This window comes from Balaenoptera ricei, chromosome X (genome assembly GCF_028023285.1).
Source record: "Balaenoptera ricei isolate mBalRic1 chromosome X, mBalRic1.hap2, whole genome shotgun sequence".
In the NCBI taxonomy this organism is placed as follows: domain Eukaryota; kingdom Metazoa; phylum Chordata; class Mammalia; order Artiodactyla; family Balaenopteridae; genus Balaenoptera; species Balaenoptera ricei.
This window is the reverse complement of record NC_082660.1, coordinates 46,206,804-46,219,761: the sequence shown is the minus strand read 5'-3', so window position 1 is coordinate 46,219,761 and position 12,958 is coordinate 46,206,804. Positions and strand designations below refer to the sequence as shown.

The 12,958-nt window shown below is 35.7% G+C and overlaps 1 long non-coding RNA gene across 1 annotated transcript in view; it reads right to left on the bottom strand.

Moving 5' to 3' along the window:
• LOC132357026 (uncharacterized) overlaps positions 1 to 12,958 on the bottom strand; it is a 51,660-nt gene that overhangs the window by 13,140 nt on the left and 25,562 nt on the right. Inside the window, exon 2 of the long non-coding RNA XR_009500158.1 lies at positions 2,524 to 2,570. This is a non-coding gene — a long non-coding RNA (uncharacterized LOC132357026). The remainder of the gene's footprint in view (positions 1 to 2,523; positions 2,571 to 12,958) is intronic.

The following is a 12,958-nucleotide window of genomic DNA, read 5'->3' as shown; positions in this document are numbered from 1 at the left end:
ATTTAAGCAATATTAGCAAATTATTTAATAATTATTGCAAATTCAGACATTGGAATGCCAAGCTTTTGAAAATGATTTTACTCTTCTTAAATTATGCATTCTTTCAACGTTATTCTAATAGGTGAATATTAACATGGTTATGCTGAGTTCTGCAAATAAAATTCCATTGACATTTTGATTGGGATTGTATTAAACCTGTAAGTTATGGTCCTTGCGCTCTAGAAATAAAGTTTTGTCTACCATCATCATTAGGGGACCACCTATCCCATAACTCCCCTGCTGTGTTAGCACGCCTTTCTCCTCTTTCTGCTTCCCTTTGACACAGGTCTTTGCAAAGATTGGAAGGGCATAATGCGTTGTGGAAGTGTTGGATTATTCAATTATAATGAATTATACAAAAGGACACATAGATGAGACATGGGAACCCTGCCTAATGATTACGAGGGATCCCTGTGACACGGCTAGAACCTGGGGACTTTATAATCTGAGAGGGGCATTGTGATTGTTTCCTTATCATCCCAGCCACCACCTCAATCATCACTAGCTCTGAAAAACTGTCTCTCCATTTATCATTCAAACCTTCTTTCAAAACTCTCAATTTTGGGCTTCCCTGGTGGCGCAGTGGTTGAGAATCTGCCTGCCAATGCAGGGGACACGGGTTCGAGCCCTGGTCTGGGAAGATCCCACATGCCACGGAGCAACTGGGCCCGTGAGCCACAATTACTGAGCCTGCGCATCTGGAGCCTGTGCTCCGCAACAAGAGAGGCTGCGATAGTGAGAGGCCCGCGCACCGCGATGAAGAGTGGCCCCCGCTCGCCGCAACTAGAGAAAGCCCTCACACAGAAACGAAGACCCAACACAGCCATAAATAAATAAATAAATAAATAAATAAACTCTCAATTTTATCATTTCTTTTTAACTAACTGTTGTGAGTGCCATCATTTCTCTCATTATGTTTTGTATGTGGTTCTTGCTGACACACGTAAAAGTTATTGATATCTTAAATAGTCACTGTTTATTCTAGCTTTTTATAGAATTCATGTATAGCAAGGCATTTTATGTTGTTTCTAATGTGTTTTCCAAGAATACACTGCTTTCAGCTTCAAGCAATGATTATTTTTTCTCCGTCCTGAAAGTTATAGGCCTTATTTCTTTTTAATATATTTTTATGGTGGAGAGAATTTCTAAAGCAATATTAGGTAGTAGGGATAATGAGCATATTTGTCTTGGTCCTAATTTTAATGGAATTTCCTCCAGTGGTATAAAATCATTTTGTGCCTTTTTACAGAAAAAAAAACCCAAAACCTCACATCAATATAGCCTAATACATATCTACTTTTAAAATATACATTTTAAAAAAATGGGAATAGGTGTTGAATTATTATTGAGTGCCTTTGGAAAATCTATTGAGTGTATAAGATAATTTATATCTGTATAATACAGTCTTCAAATCCAGTTGCACAGTAAATATTTCAGCTTGTTCAAATCACCTTTTATTCTCACTCCATTTAATATTTGTCCTCATATAGGACCCATATCTCTTTTATATTATTCTTAAGATATTTTGTTTTTACTACTAGTGTCAATAAGTCATTATTTATGGTATATTGGGAAATACCAATCTGGGAGTTGTTGTGCATATAGATGATTTACCAAGCACTTTGACTAAGAGACTTATTTTCACCATTAACTCTCTTCGTTTTTCTAGATATACAATCAAATTGCTTATAAATAAGGAATTATTTGTTTAACCAGCATTATGCTTGTTAGTGTACATTTTAATTTTGTAGGGGATCCTATACAGACTGTTTACTTTTCCCCCAAATCTCCACTGTTTATGTTTTACTTTAAAAATTATTATGTTTTTAATCAGAAAAATGAACTAAAATACCCAAGACAAAAACTATATATTGCGTATTTGCTAAAAATGTAAAATATAAAAATATTTATCCATTATAAATAAACAGAAAAATGACTGAACAGGAAATATGTGAAAATGTTATGAGTGGTTGCTTTTTTTCCCCCATTTCTAAATACATTAATGACTTTCCATTCTCACAACTAAAAATACTACTAAAATAACAATACTAAAGTCAGTCAAACAAAAAGTATCTTTCGCAACTCAATAATCTGGCAGACTGAAACAGAAAAAAAGTTAACATGTAATGTTTTAGACTACATATATCAATCACGCTAACAGACTTTATTTCCAGTGATCTTTGTTTGAAGAGGAATTAGACCTTGGTCCATTCTAGATAGTTATAATGAACCTCCATCAAGCTCCAGCCAGTGAAATTTCAAGCTTTTACTTGTATGAAAAGCGGTATGTGATGAGCAGCAAATGAAATCTGGAACAGGAACACGAATGTGACAAAGTCTTTATTTCTATACGTTACCTCCATCCCTCAAAATGGACTTCAGCTGTGATCATTTTTCTCCAAACCCTCAATATATCACTTGAAATGTATGATGGAGAAAACACAAAATCTAGAAGAGCATATATGGATTGAAATATGTACTTACCCATTTCTTAACCTCGGAGCAGTGCCTTGCTGCCTCATTTTCTTCATCTGTAAAATGGGGCCAATAATAATTATTAGAGCAACAATGTAATCAGGACCTAGGGAACATGCATGTTTATCAATACTACCCTTGACTATTCTTGAATAGAAGGAAAATATCTAGTAACACAAAACATCCATATTTGGCAAGGACATCATTTTCATACTTACAAATGAACAAGGGAGGATCTGGAAATTCACACAAAAAGGACAAACCCATCCATTATTATAATCTCTCAAAGAAATACCCGTAAATAAAACCACCATCTTCTTTTTGCCTGATTGCTCCAATGATACCTTCCCTCTAGAGAGTTAAAAGGTGGAAGAAGTGAGCATACAGAGCACACGTAGATGGATTTATCTTAGGTGGGAGAAAGAACATCTATTCCACTGTACTTGAAAGGAAGGGAAGATGGATGCTGTGATCAATTTCAAAAATGGAATTTTCTACCCCTCCCTGGGTTACATCCCTTTCCAATGTGACTCTGAAGCTCCTCACATCAAGAGGCGTACTCTATTTCTCTACAGCTTGAATTGGGGCTAGCCTTGTGACTTGGTTTGACTAATAAAGTGCTGAATAAATGGTATTGTGCTAATTCTGAGTATAGGCCTAAAGAAGCCTTGAGTACTTCTGCTCTCACTCTTGGAACCCTGATCAGTTTCCAGGTGAATAATCCTGGGCCAGTTGGCTGAAGGATGAGAGACCACATGTAGCAGAGACAGACAACCCATCCCTTCTGGGGCCATCTTAAAAAATCCAGTCCCTGGTTTATCTGTCAGTTCACCAGAGGAATATGAATGGGTCCAACTGAGACCAGAAGAACTGATTATTTGAGCTAAGCCTTAATTGCTCACCCAGAGTAAGAAGAGCTAAATAAATGGGTATCATTTTAAGCCACTAAGTATAGGGGTTATTTGTTGTACAGAAATAACAAACTGATACAAGAGTGAATGTGGCAAAGTTTTTAGGTTTGGTTGTGAGAAAATGAGAAGAATTCTACCTGATAGAGTGAAAATTCTGGTTATGGTGGCTTGAAGAGTTTGGCTAATCCCCTCTGCCAAAATCAAGTATAAAACTGGAAAAAATTGTCAAAAGTAATGTAGTAAGTGCCAGACAATTAGCTTTGCTGATTGTAATGTAACTGCCTGACATTAAGCTTTTGATTGCTGAGGCATCTATTTCCAACATCCATCTCCAACAAGCACATTGCCCAATACACAACTAGATAAGGAGCCAGGCCACCTCACCCATTTTAGAAATCCCTGGTTGACCTAGATTACCGACCATTTGAGTGATCCTGCTTTTCCCTTCCCATGCTTTAATACCCGCTCTCCTCTTAAATTCACCAATAAAGACTGAACCCACGAAACCCTAGGTGCCCCACCGTCAACCCCAAATAAAGGCAGAACCTCAGGTTCAGGTTCTCTCTCTCTCTCTCTCTCTCTCTGTCTCTCCCTGTGACCTCCCTTTGTGGCCCTGGGTATGCCATGTACCCTCCAGGATTTGTAAGTAATAAACCTTGTATTTTTCGAAGTTCCATGATGGTTACTGCTGAGGTGTGTCTTGCTATCATAATAAGCATCACAAGGGCCAGATTGGCTCTGATTGGGGAAATGTCTGTGGGGGCTCCCCACAAGTAGTAGGGGTCCAGATGAGTGCCCCCAGGCATTTGTAGCTGAGAGCATCACTATTGATAGGTTGAGACCGATACAGAACAAGCAACTATTTTATGTCTCTGAAAGTCTACTGAAGGCAAACAACTTACTGAGACACTGCCTTGAAAAACTACTAGAGCTGTGTATAGGAATAGGAGTCTGTGGCCTTGCATGAGGCTATTCCCATACAGCACCTACTTCATTCTCCTTCAGCTATGAAGGTGAAAAGCATAGTTTTACCAAACTATGGGCTGGCCCCCCAAAATTAGCAGCTTTACTCTGAGAGGAAGTAAATTCCATTTGGGTCAGATGGGAAAAAAACAGGTCACCGTTAGCTAATGCTTGTAAACTCATTAGGAAACAAATGGTAAAATCTGTTCATTTGGTTGACGGTGCTTCCCAGAGCAGCTGAGACTGGAAGCCTTACAACCTCAAGATATTTGAGAACAACCTCTTCCCAAATGATTGCCTGACCACTAAACTATGTAAGCACAGGGGTAACCAACAGGAAGACAGAATAAAAAAATTAAAAAAAAAAACTGAACAGAGATCTCAGTGGCTGCTTACCATGGAATGAGAAATTACAATGCTAAAGCTAGGCAACTCTCCAGAAAAAAAAAACTCATAAAGTTAAAACCAAATCCAGAATTGCTACAATATATTATCTAAAATATCCAGTTTACCACCCAAAGTTTTGAGACAACCAAATCGAAAGTGTGACACATACATAGCAGAAAAAAAAATAGGCAAAACTTACTCTGAGTTGGCCCGGATGTTATATTTAGCAGACAGATCATTCAAAGCAGTTATTGGGTTGGCCAAAAAGTTCATTCGGGTTTTTCATATGGAAAACCCGAACGAACTTTTTGGCCAGCCCAATATAACTACACGCATACAATGGAGATCGGGTTTGGTTCCAGAGCACTGCAGTAAAGCAAATATCACAACAAAGCAAGTCACACAAATTTTTTGGTTTCCCAGTATATATAAAACTTATGTTTATACTATACCACACTCTGTTAAGTGTGCAATAGCATTATGTCTAAAAAAATGTACATACCTTAATTAAAAAATAATTTATTGCTAAAAAATTCTAACCCTGACAATGCAGGATTGACACAAACTTTCAATTTGTAAAAAATGCAGTATCTGTGAAATGCAATAAAGGGAAGCACAATAAAACAAGGTATGCATGTATGCTGAAAGAATTAAAGGAAACAATACTAAAATAATTAATGGAAAATATGATGACAATGACAAAACAAACAGAGAGTCTCAACAGATAAAGAGAAACTATTAAAAAGGACCAAATGTAAATTCTGGAGTTGAAACATTCAATCATAAAATTAAACATTCACTAGAGGGGTGCAATGGCAGATTTGAGATGTCAGAAGAAAGAGTCAGTGGACTTGACTATATACCAAGAGAGCTACTTAATCTAAGAGCAGAGAGAATATGATTTAGCAATTTGACTTCTGAGTACTTATCTGAAGGAAATGAAAACATTAACTCAAAAAGATACATGCACCCCCATGTTCACTGCAGCATTATTTACAATAGTCAAGATACTGAAATAAACAAAATATCTATCAAAATATAAATGGATAAAGAAAATGTGATATATACATATATATATACATATATAATGGAATATTATTCAGCCATAAAAATAATGAAATCTCGAGGGCATTATGCTAAGTGAAGTCAGACAAAGACAAATACCGTATGATCTCACTTATATGTGGAATCTACAAACAAAAAACAAGCTCAGGAAAACTGAAGAGCTACATGTAAAAGAATGAAATTAGAACACTCCCTAACACCATACACAAAAATAAACTCAAAATGGATTAAAGACCTAAATGTAAGGCCAGACACTATAAAACTCTTAGAGGAAAACATAGGCAGAACACTCTACAACATAAATCACAGCAAGATCCTTTTTGACCCACCTCCTAGAGAAATGGAAATAAAAACAAAAATAAACAAATAGGACCTAATGAAACTTAAAAGCTTTTGCACAGCAAAGGAAACCATAAACAAGATGAAAAGACAACCCTCAGAATGGGAGAAAATATTTGCAGATGAAGCAACAGTCAAAGGATTAATCTCCAAAATATACAAGCAGCTCATGCAGCTCAATATCTAAAAAACAAACAACCCAATCCAAAAATGGGCAGAAGATCTAAATAGACATTTCTCCAAAGAAGATATACAGATTGCCAATAAACACATGAAAGGATGCTCAACATCACTAATCATTAGAGAAATGCAAATCGAAACTACAATGAAGTATCACCTCACATCAGTCAGAATGGCCATCATCAAAAAATCCACAAACAATAAATGCTGGAGAGGGTGTGGAGAAAAGGGAACCCTCTTGCACTGTTGGTGGGAATGTAAATTGATACAGCCACTATGGAGAACAGTATGGAGGTTCCTTAAAAAACTAAAAATAGAACTACCATACGACCCAGCAATCCCACTACTGGGCATATACCCTGAGAAAACCATTATTCAAAAAGAGTCACGTACCACAATGTTCATTGCAGCTGTATTTACAATAGCCAGGACATGGAAGCAACCTAAGTGTCCATCGACAGATGAGTGGATAAAGAATATGTGTCACATATATACAATGGACTATTACTCAGCCATAAAGAGAAACAAAATTGAGTTATTTGTAGTGAGGTGGATGGACCTAGAATCTGTCATACACAGTGAAGTAAGTCAGAGAGAGAAAAACAAATATGATATGCTAATACATATATATGGAATCTAAAAAAAAAAAGTTTCTGAAGAACCTAGGGGCAGGACAGGAATAAAGACACAGACATAGAGAATGGACTTGAGGACACAGGGAGGGGGAAGGGTAAGCTGGGACGAAGTGAGAGAGTGCCATGGACATATATACACTACCAAATGTAAAATAGATAGCTAGTGGGAAGTAGCCACATAGCAAAGGGAGATCAGCTCTGTGCTCTGTGACCACCTAGAGGGGTGGGATAGGGAGGATGGGAGGGAGACACAAGAGGGAGGGGATATGGGATTATATGTATATGTATAGCTGATTCACTTTGTTATAAAGCAGAAACTAACACACCATTGTAAAGCAATTATACTCCAATAAAGATGTTAAAAAAAAAAGCTTATAGGTACAGAGAACAGATTGCTGGTTGCTGGGGCAGGGCTTGAATGGTGGCAAAATGAGTGAAGGGAGTCCAGTTATAAAATAAGCCCTGGGGATGTAATCTATAGCATGGCAACTGTAGTTAAGAATACTGTATTCTATATTTGAAAGTTGCTAAGAAAGTAGATCTTAAAAGTTCTCATCACAAAGAAAAAAATATTCTGTAACTATATATGGTGACAGATGCTAACTAGACATTGTGGTGATCATTTCAAAATATATACAAATATTGAATCTATGCTATACATCTGATACTAATATAATGTTGTATGTCAATTATACGTCAATAAACATTTAAAAATAAGAGCAGAGAGAATAAAAAATGAAGAAAAATTAAGAGAGCCTCAGAGAGTTGTGAAACAACATGTTATACACCTAAATATATATTTAATGGGAATGCCAGAAGGGGAGGAGAGAGAAAGGTGGAAAAACATTTGAGGAAATAATGGCCAACATTTTTGAAATTTAATAGAAACAATATATATAGATCTAAGAAGCCCAACCAACCATGAGTAGGACAAACAGAAAGGTATCCCTACCTAGACACATCATAGTCGAAGTCTAAAATACAAGGAGAAAATCTTAAAAGGAACAAGAGAAAAATGACCAGTCACTTATAGTGGAATAACAATACAATAATAGCTGACTTCACACCAGAAACTATGGAGGCCAGAAGATAGTAGAATGACATATTACTAAAAGGAAAAAAAAAGTCAACCAAAATTCTATATCCAGTGAAACTATCCTTTAAAAATAAATGGAAATAATGACATTCCCAGATAAATGAAAACTAAGAGGATTTATTGCTAGCAGACCTGCCCTATATGAAATCCTAAGGGGAGTCCTATAAACTGAAAGGAAATTATATCAGGCATTAGCTTGAAAACATAAGATGCAATGAGAAGCACCAGAAATAGTAAATATATGAGTAAATACTATACACAGTATTTATATATATATTATATATATATATTTTCTTAGTTTCCTTGAAAATATAAGACAGTTTAATGAAAAATTACAACATTGTTGCATTTTTGGGTTTATAACATAAAGGTAATACATATGAAATAATAGGACAAAAGGGTGCTATACTGTAGCAAACTTTCTATACACTACTGCATTTAGATTAGTATTAATCTGTAGTAGATTGGTTTAATTAAAATGCATATTGTAGGGGGCTTCCCTGGTGGCGCAGTGGTTGAGAATCTGCCTGCCAATGCAGGGGACACGGGTTCGAGCCCTGGTCTGGGAAGATCCCACATGCCGCGGAGCAACTAGGCCCGTGAGCCACAATTACTGAGCCTGCGCGTCTGGAGCCTGTGCTCCGCAACAAGAGAGGCCGCGACAGTGAGAGGCCTGTGCACCGTGATGAAGAGTGGCCCCCACTCGCCGCAACTAGAGAAAGCCCTCGCACAGAAACCCAACTCGCAAAGACCCAACACAGCCAAAAATAAAATAAATAAATAAATAAAAAGAAAGGAATTCCTTTAAAAAAATGCATATTGTAATCCTCAAAGCAACCACAAAGAAATAACTCAAAATAATTCAACATGGATGAATCTCAAAATAATTATCTGAGTGAAAGAACCCAGAAAGAAATTACGTAAGTGTCATTCCATTTATATAAAACTAGGAAATATAAACTAATAAAATATAATAGAAATCAGATCAATGGTTGCATGGGGATAAGGAGTGGTGGGAGGGGTGAGAAAGAGACATGAATATATTCACTATCTTGATTGTGGTAATTGTTTCACAAGTATATACATATGTAAAAAGATCAAATTGTATATTTGATTTGTACATGACAATTACACCACAATAAAGCTGTTAAAAAATGAGTATGAGGGAATTTTATCCATAAGGATGCACAGATTCATTTACACAACAAATACTTACTGAGCACCCACTATATAACAGGCACTCTGTTAGAGACACTGTTTAATTTCAGTTACTAATTTCTGCTTCATTCGCTTAGTGTACTAGAATGTTCACTTTTGTAAACCCTAAATAGCTGTTCTAGTACTAATTACTGTGTAAAGTGAATATTTCCCTTTATCTAGGTATCTGTCTATATACTGCATTAACATATATATGTTATATACTACATATAATATATATAGAAAATACTATGAGCATTTTATCTTGTTAATACATTAATGGTTCAAATATATAATCTCATGTGTGTATTACACACATAAGTATGTTATAATAAAATAACCTAACCAGTCTCTTCCCTAGAAATCCATCATTTTTCATTCCATCAAAATGTCAATCTTTAGCTGTATCTTTTTATCCATTTTTGAATTTTTCCTGGATGAACAGGAAAAAGATGTTGAATTATTCATATATATGCTAGCACCCACCCTCAACCAATCATTTGGTCCCAGCAGGAATAGACTTCCTCTAAGATCTATGGACCTCACACTCCTGTAGAGTGAGGATTTGGGGCTTCTCGGCTGAGAAAGGCAGACATAGACTCTGCTTTTAGGGAATTCACAGTCAGCTGAGGGGAGGCAGACCACAAATAATCTTCAACTGTGATGAGTGCACTTTGTGATGAGCAGAATTCAGTGAGCTCTAGCAGCATATGGCAGGGGACTATAATGCTGCTTAAGGGTATAAGTCTCCCCAAGTGACTGGTAAGTTCAGATTTAAAGGATGAGTAGGAGGTAGCCCAGTGGAGAGTGGGTGGTGAGTTGTCCAGGCAGAGGAACAGCACGAATGAGATCCTGGGGGCCAGAGAGAGCACTGAAGGAGCAATCTTCTTCACTAGCCCCAGTAGCAGATCACAGAAGATATTGGTGTATGCAGCTGCACACCCCCCTTCAAAATTATCAGGGCCCCAACTGCTTAATGCGAATAAGTTAAAGAACATGAGCAATGAGCCAGACCACTTGGGTTCAAATTCCAGCCTCAGCCATTGTTGGCAGTGGGACCTTCATCAAGTGACCTGAGATGCCTCATCAAGTGCCTCTGCTTCCTCTATTGTGGAATTAGGAAAATCATTGCACATACCATATGTCAGAAAATAGTTCAAAATGTTCCCATGAGGATTAAGTTAGGCATCAGGCAAAAACAGAGATTTTTACCTGTTTTGCCTTGGATGTTTTCTCCTGGTCAATTTTATACTATCCTGAGCAAATTTAGTTTTCAAATTTATGGGCAAGCAAAGCCAAGGAAATGTAGCTAGTATCTGTGCAGTAAAGGAGATTAAATGATTAAAAGATTATTCATTCTTTAAAAAAATAAGATAAAAACCTGGTTTTGAAAATAGTAGCACTTATGGTAGCTATTAATCCAACTATATCAATAATCATTTGAAATGACAGAGTGGATAAAAATATACCAATAAATATACCAATTAAATATACCAATAAAAAGACAAAGTGGATAAAAAACAAGACCCAACTATATATTGTCTACAAGAAACCCACTTTAAATATAGAGACACAGGTTAAAAGTAAAGTGGTGGAAAAAGGTCTACCAAACTAAAACTAATCAAGAAAGCTTAAGTAGCTATATTAATAGCTATATTAATAGCTATATTAATTTCAAAGGAAGCAGGCTTCAGAGCAAGGAAAATTATCAGGAATAAAGAGGGTCATTACATAATGATAAAGGGGTCAATCCTCAAAGAAGACATAACAGTCTTTAATGTGTATGTGCCTAACAACAAGGCATCAAACATGTGAGGCAAAAACTGACAGAACTGTAAGAAGAAATAGATGAATCGACTATTATAGTTGGAGACTATATAACTGACAGATCCAACAGGCAAAAAATTGTAAGGACTTAGTTAAACTGAACAGCACCATCAATCAACTGGAATGAACTGACATTTATATAATATTTTATCCAAAACCAGAATACACAATACAAATTCTTTTCAAGTTCACATGGAACATTCACCAAGACAGACCACATTATGTACCCTAAAACACACCTAAACAAATTTAAACAAATAGAAATCATACAAAGACCACAATGGAATTAAACAAAAATGACCACAATGGTATTAAACTAAAAATTAATAACAGAAAGATACCTGGAATATCCCAAAATACTTGAAGATCACTTCTTCTAAACACACTTCTTCAACACACTTCTAAGTAAATACTGAGTCAAAGAAGATATATCAAGAGAGATTTTAAATCATTTTGAACTAAATAAAAATGAAAATACAAATTATCAAAATTTGTGGGATGCAGTGGAAGCAGTGCTTAGACAGAAATTCATACTATTGAATGCATATATTAGAAAAGAAGAAAAACCTAAAATCAATAATCTAAGTCTCCACCTTAGGGAATTAGAAAAAGAAGAGCAAATTATATTCAAAATAAAAAGAAAAATAATAAAACTTAGAGTATAAATCAATGAAATTGAAAACAGGATATCAATACAGAAAATCAACAAAACCAAAATCTGTTATTTGAAAAGGCCAAAAGAATTGACCTGGTTAAACCTCTATCCAGGTTAACTAAGAAAAAAATAGAGAAGACACAAATCGCTAGTATCAGAAATGAAAGAGGGGCCATTACTACTGATCCCATGGACACTAAAAGGAAAATAAAGGAATATTATGAACAACTCTATGCCCACAAACCTGATAACATAGGTGAAATGGACCAATTCTTTGTAAGACACAATCTACCAAAACTCACATAAGGATAATTAGATAAGTTGAATAGGCCTACATCTATTAAAGCAATTGAATAAACAATGAAGAGCTTTCCAAAACAGAAAGTACCAAACACAGATTGGTTCACTGGTGAATTTTACCAAGCATTTAAGAAAGAAATTTTACCAATTCTCCATAATCTCTAGCAGAAAATAGAAGCAAAGTGAACACTCCCTAACTCACTCTATGAGTCCAGCCATTACATTAACACCAAAACCAAAGATATTATAGGAAATGGAAATACAGTTCAGTATCTCTCATGAGCATAGATGCAAAAATCCTCAACAAAATATTAAAAAATTGAATCCAACAAGTATAAAAAAATTACACACAACAGCCAAGTGAGATTTATTCCAGGTATGCAAAGCTGGTTCAATATTTACTAATCTGTTAATCTAATTCATCACATCAAGAGGGTAAAGAAGAAAAATAATATTGTGATATCAGTAGATACAGAAAAAGCATTTGAAACAATCCAATACCCATTCATGATTAAAAACTTCAGCAAACAAGGAAGAGAGTGGAACTTCCTCAACTTGATGAAGAATAACTACAAACTCCTACAGTTAACATCAATGACGAGAAACTAGATGCTTTCCCCCTAAGATAGGATGTCCACTATCACCACTCTTATTCAACTTTATACTGGAAGATCTAGCTAATGGAATAAGACATAAAAGGAAATAAAAGGTATATAGATTGGGAAGGAAGAAATAAAACTATCTTTGGTCACAGATGACATGATTGTCTATATAGAAAATTCCAAAGAATCAACAACAACAAAAACTGGAACTAATAAGTAATTATAACAAAGTTTCAGGACACAATGCTAATATACAAAATTCAACTGCTTTCTTATGTACAGACAAT